Genomic DNA, 14,207 nt, shown 5'->3' with positions numbered 1-14,207 from the left:
CAACTCTGTGTTTTTTTAAATCTGTATGAGGATGTTTGATTTTTATCAAGAAATGTGAAGAGAATACTCAGAAATTAAAACAAAATAAGACAGACACAAGATAATATTTAAAAATTTGCTTGCTGACATTTGAATTTATCTGTAAATTTGGGAGTGGACAAGTTTGAAAATATTGTACTGATCTCCATATAATTTTACTTATTTAATTATTAAATAGAAATATTTAGTGTGAAGCTATTTACATTATGTGATTACATATAACCATTCAATTTATATTATTTATAATAATGTTTGATATCACTTGAACTGTTATAAAAGTATTAAGGTAGCTAAGGCATTAAATAAGCCTTTCTTCTTTGCTGTGCACTTTTTAATCTAAGTATCATGGCTAAGAAGAGATTAGACCATTTATGGCTCTAAATACCCACAGAAATTCATTTCAATTAATTGCTAATTATATCCATGGAAAACTTTATAATTTTTTGGTCATATATTTTATTTTCTCTTATCCTATACTGGCAGGAGATATAACAGAAATCATTCTGACTTTATTTCTTTCATTATTAAGAATGCTTTCTGATAGTTTTGTCTTCTAAGGTGAACAAATGCCAGCAGCTACAGCAGTAACTGCAATATAGAGATAAGGACATGAATGGAGCAGTATGGGAAATGGCCTACATTGCCCATTTTGCCACTTTCCAATCCATCAATATAGACCCAGAGCAGTACCTTTCCAAGTGTTCTTCCTTGTATTTTGAAATGGAGACAATTTAAAACCTTATATAGCAACAGAACACCCTATATTGCAGATTTGGTGAGATTCACTCAATATAGTTAGAAGTCTAATCCCAGTAACCAGAACAATACATCCTATTGTTATATGCAGATAAACACGCCAGGCACAGAGTATTTGACAGTGCACATTTTCTTTGAAACTGGCTTTTATTTTTTTTTGTGTGTAAGTTGTTCATACTTTAAGTTGACACTGATATCCCCACTAAGGGAGAAGTAAAATGATAATGGAAATATATAATCAATAAGTAATGAACTGTAATTATTTATTGGACAGTAAATCAATATGAGTAGCTTGTGCCCATTTTCATATTGTCACACACATAACAGATAACTAGGCATAATCAATACAAAGCTAATTCCTCTAGTCTCTTTGATGACTGATTTCATAAATATTTATGTGTTCCATATATCAGCTTAGCATAAACTCCCTTCTAGACAAATTTGAAATGTCCTAAACTATCCTTTCTTGATAATTTTCCATACTCCATTTACAAATATTAAAAAATCTACACTTGGTTTATAGAATGTAATAGGATGCCATCTTTGTGAACATTCATCATACACTCATATGTATTAATTTATAACCAACTACTATATCATCAAATATCACAGGGATAAACAGATGTCTTTTGATAAGATATACATGAAATACTTCAGGCTCACTAGACTTTAATTGAGATAAAAATGCAGATCTATAAGAAGATGTGACTAATGACTTGACTAATGGTCACACTGTATATAATGATGAAGACCTTGAGTAGTTTCTTAAAATAGTAAGAAAAAAAAGGCACTTCAGGCTTTATAGAAAATGCAGAAACACATAGTAGTGATATAATAGGTACCAATACATATAAACTAAATCTCATTGCTACACATTTTCACAGATAACTGACAAGACCTTCGTATGATAGATAAAATGGCATTATATTCATTCAAATTAGTTTATGATGCTATATTCTATAGATAAAATGGCAATATATGCATTCAAATTAGTTTATGATGTTATTTTCTATTGCAGAAAATTCAAGAGATGGGCAGAAAAATTATAGATGCATGCCCATCGAAAGTATAGAAATGAATATGAAATTTAATTGTATTTATTTTTAAAAGCATACTCTACTGTGTGTGATGCTTCATGCTTGCAACAACAAAACTTGAGAGACAGAAGAAGGCTCAGGAGTATAAGATCAGTCTTTGCTACATCAGATACTTAAGGATAACCTGGGCTAGTTGAAATACTATTGTAGCACATAATGAAAAAAAATGCCAACTAAACAAGAAAAACACAAGTCTTCAAAATTTGGAGAGTAACTAAAACAAACAAGAGGGAGATCAAGTTGATACTGACTTGGGAGCTTTATCATGGTTGCCTAGATTTCATATTGATGGACTGTGTTATGTACCCTACCAGAGAAGAAAAAAAACTCTCTTACTCAACCATAAAACCAATAAAGTAAAATAATGAATGGCTTGGGAAGACATGCCACTTGTGCCATAGCAGTATGAATGTCTCGAGATTTACCAGTCACTCTCTGATTCATTTTAAGTCCTGCTCAATAAGACTAAACCTGTACATGACATCATTATTGAGAAAAGGACCTATGTTAGACAGGTCAAAGACCCTAGGAGAGAATCTGATATTATTATTTGTTATGATAAATGGATATAGCATTAAGCCAATTAATAATAATGCATAATTAAACACATAGACTAATGCATCTATCAAACCTCATCAGAGGAGATCCTATTTGCAGTAGAATGTGATTAACACTGAGACCCACAACTGGCCAAAGTATAAAGAATAAGAGACTATGGAAGAGTACCCTAAATGTAACTTAGGTAATGCATCGCCTCTTCAAAAGACTCAGGGATCACGGCAGCAGAGGGGACAGAAAGTGTAAGAGCTGGAGGTGATGAATGGCTACCCAAAAAAGGTAATGGTTCTTGATGAAGCAGGGCAGCTGTAGTGGTATTTCCTCCACCCATGACTTTGGGCTATATGGCCTGAAAGAGGGGTGCTTCTTGCCTTCATACATGACCTCTTATAAGGAAAAGGAGAGGGGTCATGTCCTTCTTCTTGGTGTGATCAGACACCGGACAGCCAGGGCCTTCACTCCCAGACAGAACAGAGGATGACTTCAGCTGTTTATCTGGTTCTGTGTTTGTGAGTGAATTCCCTCAATTTATAATCTTAATAAATCACAATCACCTATTAAATAGACTCACATGGATTGATCTTTAAAGGCAGCTGCACATATTAAGTTACAGTACTCTTGGTAAGGTGCATAAGACTTGTGCAAGTCTAAGCCATGTCAAATTCTAGGGTAAAGAAGGGAGTTGGGCACAAAGTCTCACCCTAGCCCAGGAACTATTGTAGCTGTAGTTTTCCTGTATCCCACCCGGTCCTGCAGCTACTCAGACCCAAATAAACACACAGAGGCTTATATTATTTTCAAAATATGTGGCCTAATGTCTCGGGCTTCTTGCTAGCTAGCTCTTATATCTTAAATTAACCTATTTCTATAAATCTATACTTTGCCACGTGGCTTGTAGCTTACTGGTACTTTACATCTTGCTTTTTCTGGCAGCTGCTAGCAGCATCTCCTCTGCTCTGCCTTTCTCCTTCCCCTCTCTCTACTTAGAATGTCCCACTTAACCTTATTCTGCCTCACCATTGGCCAAACAGCTTTATATATTAACCAATCAGAGCAACACAAATTCATAGCATACAGAACGGCATTCCAGAATAAGTTATTGATAGTTGTTAGCTTCTGGGAGAGAGAGGTTGGTTTTCTCTAAGTTGTAGCCCTTTATAAGTTGACCACACACTCCAGTGCAAGGCCAAAGATCCATGAATACCTGGACAGAACAAATAATCCCTAGAGGGAAAGTGAAATGAAATAACTAATATCTGGATGCATATGTAGAGGGACACAAATCTGTGAGGAGTAGGTGGCAAGAGGATTAATAAAATTGAAAAATATTGCAGAAAGTTCTCAAGGAACTAGTTGCATGTAATTATATAGAAATATGAATATTAGACTGGAGAGCTAACTCCATGCTTAAAGACTAGTTTCTCAAGCAAATATAAATATAAATATTTACATTAAAATATGTCAGATTATCTGATTTGGCAGCAAATGCTTTTAACTCTTGAACCATTATACTAGCCCTTAATTGTTTCAGGTAATATCAGGTATTTATAATTCTAAAATACCTATTGATTAGGATAAAGTACTTATCCTAAGGAAAAATAAGATTGATAAAATTTTAAGAGCATAAAACCAAAATGGGCATGCTTCATAGTTTGAAACAAATAAATATGAAAATTGTTTAAAATTGAAGCTTAATTTTAAATTTTAACATAAAGGTAGACAATAAGTATATGTTCTCATAAAACATGATACGAGTGCTTAGAGCTGAGTCCAACAATGGTGAGGTTAAGAAGACTGAAACATATAATCATTGGAGATTATCGGGTAGCTGTGAATGCTAACCATGGAAGATGTGTAATTTCCCCAAGAATGTGACCAGTTCTCATGAAAATTACTGATAAAACAGAAAACCCTGTCCCCTAAATATATTGAACTGCCAGTTGTGTTTCCAGCCCCCCTCTGCCCCTGCCACACACACACACATGACATCCCTATGTGATATTCTTCTCCAGACTGTGATGCAACTAGCATCTAGGAGTCTTTAATTAGATATGAGCAGATTGAGGTCTCTGTTGTAGGAAAGAGGGTTTGCATTGTTGTAGGGGAGAAAAGTATAGGATTTGAAGAGGCTTAGCTGTTTCAAGGTTGAAAGCAGAAAACCAGAGAAGACAAAAAGTCTGATAGGTCGTACAGCACTGGACAAACCATTGTTGATAAGACTTCGTATTCACCTAAGAAAACTGTGGTTGGGAAGGAACAGTGAAAGAAAATAATGACAAAATATTTATGATAGAGCACTCTCTCAGAAGATATAAGACTTGGCTGAAGAAATGAAGGGAGCAATTTTAGGTTGAATTGAACACAACGTTAGGTTACTTAAAGTACTCATAGAGCATAACACCTACCTCTTATAACTCAGCATTAAACAAGTGTACTTGAACCTATGAGGAATAAGCAAGAATTGCATTATCTTCCAGAAGAAAATCAAAACACTTTAACACAAGGTAACAAAATTCAGGGTTTCTAAATTGTCATCGTTAAAGATGTCCCATGTTTCACTAAAATGTCTAAGACATGCTTCATGGCATATTAATCTTACCCACTTGGAAATCTGAGGTAGGCAACTCACAAGCTCAAGTATAACCTAGGAACAAACTGAGGTCAAACCAGTTTGGGTAAATGATTTAAAACCTATCTTAAAAATTAAAGAATAAATAAAGAGAAGGGTTGGGGTTTTACCTCTATGACTATAATACATTTATATTATATACAAAGGCCATGTTTGGAAGCTTTGTAAACAACAAACAAACAATGTATGAATTCAAAGTAACAATAAAATATTTCCCAAAAAAGAAGATAGAAAATACTCAATCGAAATAAATATTAAAAAAATTCAAGAATTGGAGTAAGCACCTGAAACATTAAAATAGCTATTAATACTTTATTTAGAGACAGTTAGCAGATATGTCATAAAGCAAAAATATAAGTAATTTTGGAAAGAATGAGAACGATAAAGTGCAGAAGTTGAGTTAATGCTCTCCTATCCACAGGAATAAAATATTTGCCTGTAGCAGCTTGTTTTGGGGGTTGAAACAAAACTGTATGTCTATAACCTTTCTGAAATTACAAGTGGCAAGGTGTAGCAGAGGGCTGACAATTTATGTGAGAATCATAACAGAACGGAGTAGTGTAGAGGGGGACGTGTGATTTTCAGGTAAGAGGTCACTTGTAGGGAGTATACAATAGTATCAAATAGGAAATACGTGATGAGGTAGAATGAATCTCACCTATTTCTAATGAATGACAGAGGAAATAAGATGGAAATTTTAAAAAGGCATGTTATTTATTCAATATATATATATATATATATATATATATAATGCTGTTTATAAAATACAATAGTGAAACAATGTCATATCTGCAAATTTTAGGATCTACCTTACAAATAAAGTCAGTAGCAATAGAAGGCACAGAAAATGCACATTCTTATGATTAAACATCACACCATTTAATGATGAATGAGTCATTGACAAATCAAGGGTGGAGCTAAAGGAAAATGAAAACACAATCTACTAAAACCTCTACAATACAATGAACACTAATATTTCTGCTTCTTCTTATTCTTTTCTGTCACTTTTGTTTCCTACTCTTACATTTTAAATTATGCATCACTAAATGAAGTCAGAGAGAGAATTCAATGCGGGAATAGAAGGGGACTGGACCTGCCTGGACTGAGTCTATCAGGTCGATCCCAGTCCTGGGAGAAACCTTGATCTGGAGGAGGTGGGAATGGGGGCTGGGCTGGGGGGAAGGGGAAGGGGACAGGAAGGGAGAGAACAAGGGAATCTGTGGCTGTTATGTAGAACTGAATAGTATTGTAAAATAAAAGAAAAAAAAAAAAAAAAAGGAGAGGCCATGGCAGAATCCTGGTTACGACTTGCTCCTTCTGGCTTTCTGAATTTGTTTTCTTATACAACATAGAACAACCTTCAAAGGGGTAATATTACTGCTCAAATATTACTAGGCTGTTCCACATCAATTTACTAATTAAGAAAATGTCCAGCCAGTGGTGGTGGTGCACACCTTTAATCTCAGCACTCAGGAGGCAGAGGCAAATGGATCTTTGTAAGTTCGAGGCCAGCCTGGTCTACAGAGCGAGATCCAGGAAAGGCACAAAGCTACACAGAGAAACCCTGTCTTGAAAAAAAAAAAGAAAAGAAAAAGAAAAAGAAAATGTCCCACTGGCTTTCCTATAGGCCAATGCTTTGGAAGAATTTTTTCAGTTCTGGTTCCCTCTATTCAGATAACTCTACTATGTACCTAATTTTCCAAAAAAAAAAGAAAGAAAGAAAGAAAGAAAGAAAGAAAGAAAGAAAGAAAGAAAGAAAGGAAGGAAGGAAGGAAGGAAGGAAGGAAGAAAGAAAGAAAGAAAGAAAGAAAGAAAGAAAGAAAGAAAGAAAGAAAGAAAGAAAGAAAGAAAGAAGAAAAACAGGACAGTAGGGAAGCATAAAGTATTCTAGATTCCTAAAATATTCTTGGGAAAAACTGATGCTGAAAGTATTACCATAAATCATAAATAAAACATATCAAATTATAGTACTGAGACATAGTAATAAAAATGGCATTGTACTAGTCAAAAAGAAACAGGTGGATAAATAGAATAAAATAAAAGACTTGGGTACAAGTCCACCAAATAACAGCCACTTGATTTTATCAATGATGCCAATAATACCTAGTAGCAAAAAGAAAACATTTTGTATAAGTAGTTTTGAGAAAACTAAATATTCATATTTACAGGACTAGAAAAAGGCCCCTGTCCCTCACCCTCTTCACACAAAAGTCAACTCCAAGTAGATCAAAGTCCTTAGTGTTAAGCCTGAAACTTCTCTGAAAATGTTCATGAAATATTCTAAAAGACACAGGCACTGCTAACAGTTTTGAGATATGACTCCATTTGCTTAGAAGATAAGATCACCTGTTGAAAAATGTGACCCTATGCAACCCATAATGTCTTCTGTACAACAATGGATATATTCAATCAAGTGAAGTAGTAACCTAGAAAATAGGAGAAAATCCTTGCCAATGTATGATTCATATCTAGACTATTCATTTCAAAAAACAAAACCTTACCAACAATACATTCTGAAAACTGGCTATAGATCAGAAAAGTCACAAAGGAAGAAATACAAATTGACAATATTTTGAGAAGTGTTTTTTTAGAACTAAAAATTACAGTTATTTTACACACTCATCCTACTCCTTTCAGAATGGATGTCATAAAAAAAGTCAATGACAAAACAAAGCAGTGCTGGCGGTGATGAGAAGGAACCCTTACCCACTGTTTGTAGCTGTATAAACTGGTGTAGTCAGTATGAGAATTAGCATAGATGGAGGAAAAAAAAAACACTTAGAAACATATCCACCCTATGACCCAGCTAATTGATAATAATCTTTTTTAAAAATATAATAGAAATGTATACAACTCTAAAGAAAATGAAATTTCTTAGTAAATGGACTTAAGTGTAAATAATTATTCTTTGTAATGTAATCCAGACCCAGAAAGACTAATGTGTACTTTTTCTCTTTCATATGTGGATCCTATCTTTGAATCTTTAGATTTTTTTGTTTTTAATCAAGAGCAACAATAGACAAGAAATAAGACAATGGCATGTGGATGACTTACCAAAGAGATTGGGGTAGTAGAACACCGTTGCCATGAAAACAGAGACAGGTGGTGAAAAGTTTTAAGTTTTGGACTTTCAGGTCTGAAAAGGGTGTAGAAGTGTCAATCACACAAAGAGTATATGAAAATGCTATGTAGAATCCCTACAATTGTGCAAGTGAATTAAAAAATACAAGTTTTAAAAAACTGGTTAGAAGTCAATAGCTTGTATGGTTTGATAGTGTTGCTCAGAAACAATGGTTTAATTAAGCAAATATACCATTGCCATGTGTGGAATAACTCCTTACTAGTTTTGATGATGGTGGTATCAGAGATACCCCAAACAGTAGTATAAGCTCTTGTGATTCTTCTCTGTTGCCCAGTGTAATTTCCTAAGATCCTAGTGCTTAAGACACCATATACCTTGAACTAAACAATATAGAGAAATCAAGCTACAATTGACCTAGAAACTTTCTTCCTGTTTGTTAATTAGCTTTCACAGTGCCAGAATGTGTTATACAAAACTTTGGGAGAGGAAAGACATCAAAGATCTAGATAGTTTTTTAACTGAACTCTAGGAACTACAATACCTATCGGCCAGGTAAGATGTGCCCACTGGTAGGGGGGCATGTAAAAGACTGCACTGATTATACTTAGGGCCTCATTCCATAATAGACAATTATGATTGGTACAGTAAAACCCATCAATTGTTGCAGTGACAAGTTGGCTCAGTAGCTAAGAGCAGTTGTTGACCTTGCAGAGGACCAATATTTGGCTGTTAGAACCCATATGGTGACTTATGCTCATACGTAAGTCCTATTCTGGGTAATCTCATCTCATCTGTGGCCCTTCATCCTCACCTCTGGCTCTTCATGTACCAGGTATGTTATTGGGTGTACACAGATACACATAGCCAAAATGTCCATTCATGTGACATAAAACTAAGCACTTTTTCTGGGTGGTGGTAGCAAATTCCTTTAATCCCAACACTCAGGAAGCAGGGCAGGCAGATCTCAGTGAGTTTGAGGCCAGCCTGGTCTACAAAGCAAGTTCAAAGACAGCCAGGACTGTTACACAGAGAAACTCTGTTTCCAAAAACAAAACAAAAAAAGCACTTTTAAAAGCCCATGGTTGAAGTCATAAGCTTTAGGAGAATGATTACTAATGTATCCACTACTCAATGAGCCCTTTTGGAACTTCATTACTCCCACAAGTATTCAAAATTAAACACACAAATCTAGAGATTTTGAAGCTTCATTTACATGGGTGAGAGATGTCACATTTGTCTTTTTTGTGTGTCTGTATTACGTCTCTAAGTATAATATTTTCCATTCACATCTATTTAGATGCAAATTTCAGAATTTAATTCTTTCTTGCAGCTGAATACATTTCCACTATGTGTTGTGACATATTTTATAAATTTTTCCTGGTACCATAAACCCAATCAAAAACTCATGGCTGAGGGAATCTTAGGCCTCAGTGACAAATTCACAGCTATTTTACAGCTGAATGGATGTGACTCTTGACTAATTTCTAGATATTTTGCTTATAGTAAAACAAATGTTACTTTAGCTCTACTTACATTAAACTTATTTTTGCTTTGGCTAACATGGGTGCTCATGATGCTGAGATACGGAGTTGCTGGGTTCTCAACCCTAAACAGAAAATTTATACCATCCTATGTGGCTCAGGCAACAATTCTTAGGAGAGTGTGGAATGAATGCAAAGAAAAAGATAAAGAAATGGACTGGTAAATACTCTTCTCTACACATAACAAATCCATTAGAATCATGATACTAAAGTAAATGTGGTTGGGGCATACACAGAGTGCCCAAGACTAGGATTGTCAGGAACCAATCGCAGATCAGGGAGGTTTTATGGGACCCAACACGCCCTTGCAAAATGTTGGCAACTGATGGACTCTGGGAGATTGGCAGTCATTCTCTTCAGCTGTGTGCCACTAGCCTACCCACCAGGTCCCAGGGCATAATTCTAATATCATTATCACACAGAAAGCCCTGGTTAAGCTAACTCAGTAGCAGAATGAATCAAAAAGGTGTAAATGTGGGAAAGAGAATTTCAGGAAGGGAAAGTTACAGAGGTGGTCAAGGTAAAATATAGTGAGAGTGATCAGAATGCATGTTACACATGTGTGATATTGAAAAACAAATTGATCACGAGTCCTGAATCCTATACAAGGGTCTACAGACACCTAGGAAATGCTGAGTTGGAGATACAGTCTTCCCCAAGGAAGACCACAGTGGTCATCTAATGTCAAATAGTCTGCCTTGCAAATAAATGTGTGTGTGTGTGTGTGTGTGTGTGTGTGTGTGTGTAACATTATTCCAGATGGAATTAGTTATATTTAGAAATATATGTGTACATATGCATGTGACATGTGAAAAATGAGGCCACTAAGTTAAAGGAGAGCATGGGAGCTTTGCACAGAGTATTGTGGAGAGAAAGGAAACGGAGAAATGAAAGAATTATAGTATAATTCAAAAACTGAAAGGAAAGAATGCATTTAATTTTAAAATGGAAAATTTTCAATATTTTTGCCTAATCGTGAGATTATTAATATTAAATACTGAGTACTTTTTCTTTTAAATAATTAAAACTAACTTTATCTATCAAAATATTAAGAAATTATACTAGGAAAAACTTACCCAGTGAGATGTACCTTCAGCATTATTGGTTTCTTGTGAATGTATAGATGATTGTGGCTTTTTGTTCTTAATGTTGCTATTGTTTGTATTTCTAGTGTAACCTATTTTCCCGGTACAAAGAAATAGTGCATTTTTTCCCAAACATCAAAAAGTACACTATATATATTTTCCAATATGTTTATAGCATTAACTAGAAAATAATATTTTGGTACGATTATATTATTTTATAACTCAAAGTAAGATAGTAGTTTTATTTGCAAGAAATATATCAAAATTTTGACTTTATGAAATTCATTATCATGTAGAGGTCATCCTTATATTTTATGGAAAATATTTTGATATTATAAATAACCCAGAAAATACCAATAATTTAAAATTCAAACCAAGTTGATACTAGGCTGAGTTCTCTAGAGGAACAGAACTGATTGAATAATACACATGCATGCTATGGTTCAGCTACTCCATCAATGACCATCTCCCAGTGGAAAGTTCAAGAATCCGGCAGTTGTCCAGTCCACAAAGTGAGACTTTTCAGATGGTCTTCTGTGTTCACCAAGATCCTGAGGAAGTTGAATCTAATGCCAGTAAGGGAATGGACATGAAACAAGAGAGAGGGCAAACAGGCCAAGAGCAGAAAGTTGCTTTGTTGTTTGGCTGGATGCTCTTTGTTTTGTTTAAGCTTGATTGCTTTTTCTTCATTGTCCTTTATACAGGCTTCATGCAGGTGTGACTCAGATTTAAGGTGGATCTTGCTACCTCAAATGATCCATTAACTAAAAATTTCTCACTGGTAAACCCAGTGGTTTTCATTTTTAGTTAATTAAACGTGCAGACAAGTTGACAACCAAGAGTAACCAACACAATACACTTGTACTCTAGCCACACATTTTCTTTCTTTTTTCGGGGGTGGGGAGGCAGGGGTTGAGACAGGGTTTTTCCATGTAGCTTTGCATTTGTCCTGGAACTCACTCTGTAGCCCAGGTTGGCCTCAAACTCATAGAAATCTGTCTGCCTCTGCCTCCCCAGTGCTGGAATTAAAGGCATGCACCACCACTGCCTGGCTCATAATTTTTCTTAATGAAGCAATAACTAATAACACATTCCAATAAACCTTCTTAAGAAAACATGTATGTGTGTGTGTGTGTGTGTGTGTGTGTGTGTGTGTGTGTGTGTGCAGTCTGTATAAACTACACAAGTATGATCATTGCCTTTATACTCACTGTTTGATACTTTTTTTCAAAATTATTATGTAAACATTGGAAAAAGCTACCAAATTATCATTTAATAATAATTATTGATAGCCTTGTGAAGCATTGATATTTTCAAATACTTTATTTCTGCTCATTATTTCTTCTTATAATGGCACATCTGCATTGTGTAAAGGATTAGTTAACATGGTATTTATTTTTAATGATGCTTATATGTTTCTCTAGGGGAAAGGAAAGCAAAGCTTTAATTACAGATGTTTATACTGTTTTTAGTTACAGAGAAAATCACTCCATACTTCATGAAAATGTGGAAATGTAAATTTTTGTAGTGCATTGATGTTTATGGTGCCAGAATCTAACTGACTCAATCTGCTAATCCTTAGTTTATTCGCTAACCCCTTGTCACTGTTTTTCAAGAACCAGTCAATAAAAGGCAGTACTTGGTATCTGAGTGTTCTTTAGTGTGGAGCTGGTACTGTTTTCTCTTGTGTCATGTTTTGTTTGATCTCCCTTCTTTCAAAGCTATTTCTATTGACCATTACTATCTATTTTTGATCTGACAAAATGTATCTCTTATAATAGCTTTTATTTTGTCCACTATTGTAGTTAGCATATTTTTCATAGTAGCTAGAGACAACTCATTAAGGCAAAATTTAATGTAATTCTTTATATTACCTTCTTCACTAGGATCCTCAACTTATGTTTTCAAAGAGCATTTTGTCGATAGTATATATAGAACAAGTCTTTATCACCTTATATAATTATAATCTACACTATCATCATAATAGGGTGTGTAGGATTCTACTAAATGCATTAGAAAAGAGACTTCCTCGAGTAGCTGATGGAGAGATACAGTGACCCACAGCCCAACATTAGGTGCAGAGAGAGCCAAATTGGAGATCTCCAACAGGTTCCTTCCATCTGAGCTATGAAATTTCCTAGGGGAAGAGAGAGAGAGAGAGAGAGAGAGAGAGAGAGAGAGAGAGAGAGAGAGAGAGAGAGAGAGAGAGAGAGAGAATTATAGAGGTCATAGTGTATGAGTCAGCGGGGTCCAGGACACCAGCAGAATCCACCCCACAGAATCATATAATCAGGGCTCACATGGGCTCACAGATACTGAAGAGGCAGGCAATCATCGAGGGTATGTATCTAGTCTCATTGTAACTTGTTCTGTCATGTTTAGTTGATATTGCTAGGAGACCTAATCTTTTGTGAAGGGAACTAGAGGAGGAATGGATCTGAGGGGAGGTGTTGAGGAAACAGGAAGGAATGAAGGGAGGAGAAACTGCAATCAGGATCTATTGTATGAGAGAAAAAAAATCACAAATTCGTCCCCTTCAAAATATATATAAACAAAAGGATATATAGAAATATGTGGATGTCTTTATAATTATGTCCAAACATATAGAGAGATACATAAATCTCTTTCTATCTGTATTTATACATAGAGAGATTTATTCCCCACATCACCTTACCATTTATGCACAGGTCTATGAATAACAAAAGTTCTTTAGTAAAAAAATTATGTAGATATATTCTTATTTTACATTTATCAATGTAGGTCTTTCCTAACTAGATTCCTTTTTTTATGTAAATACTTAAGCAAATATACACAGTGAAATACAAATAAACATTGGTTTATTTCCATTGACCATAGTAGATTAACAAAATCCAACAATTCAAACTAAGGTAAGTGAAATTGTATTTTGTGCATTCAGCAAAGCAAAAGAAAATAAGTTGGAAAATGTATTCTAATGGTATCAAATAGCAAGCTGAGCCAACAAACCTTTAATGTTACAGAAGTTTAGATTTTTCAGAGCACAAAATATTTGCTCATCACATTGTTAAGAGAGGAAACCATACAGCAGGGGGTGTTTAATGAAGCAAGATGCTCAAATTCTTTGTGGGTATGAATCACAGTGGAAATAAAGCAAAGCTGGGAACCTGTCAAGTGATTTAACTAAAAAAAAAAAAGTACTATCGTATAATATCCTGTTTTTTTTCATATTTTAATGGTGGTTAGGAGAGGCTGTCATGCCCTACCTTCTAAACATGAAGTTGATTGACATAGCGACATCTAACAAGATAGATCATTTATCCTTCTAATGCCATCGACACAAACCTGCATTTGTTTTTGGCTTGAAGAAAAGCTCAGGTGGGAGAAAAGCTGGGCATTTCATTCTCTTATGAGGCTGTTCTGATTCTTCACAACTGATGAGAT

Source organism: Peromyscus maniculatus, chromosome 21, assembly GCF_049852395.1.
Source record: "Peromyscus maniculatus bairdii isolate BWxNUB_F1_BW_parent chromosome 21, HU_Pman_BW_mat_3.1, whole genome shotgun sequence".
Classification (NCBI taxonomy): domain Eukaryota; kingdom Metazoa; phylum Chordata; class Mammalia; order Rodentia; family Cricetidae; genus Peromyscus; species Peromyscus maniculatus.
The sequence above is the reverse complement of the archived record's forward strand: the minus strand, read 5'-3'. Positions refer to the sequence as shown.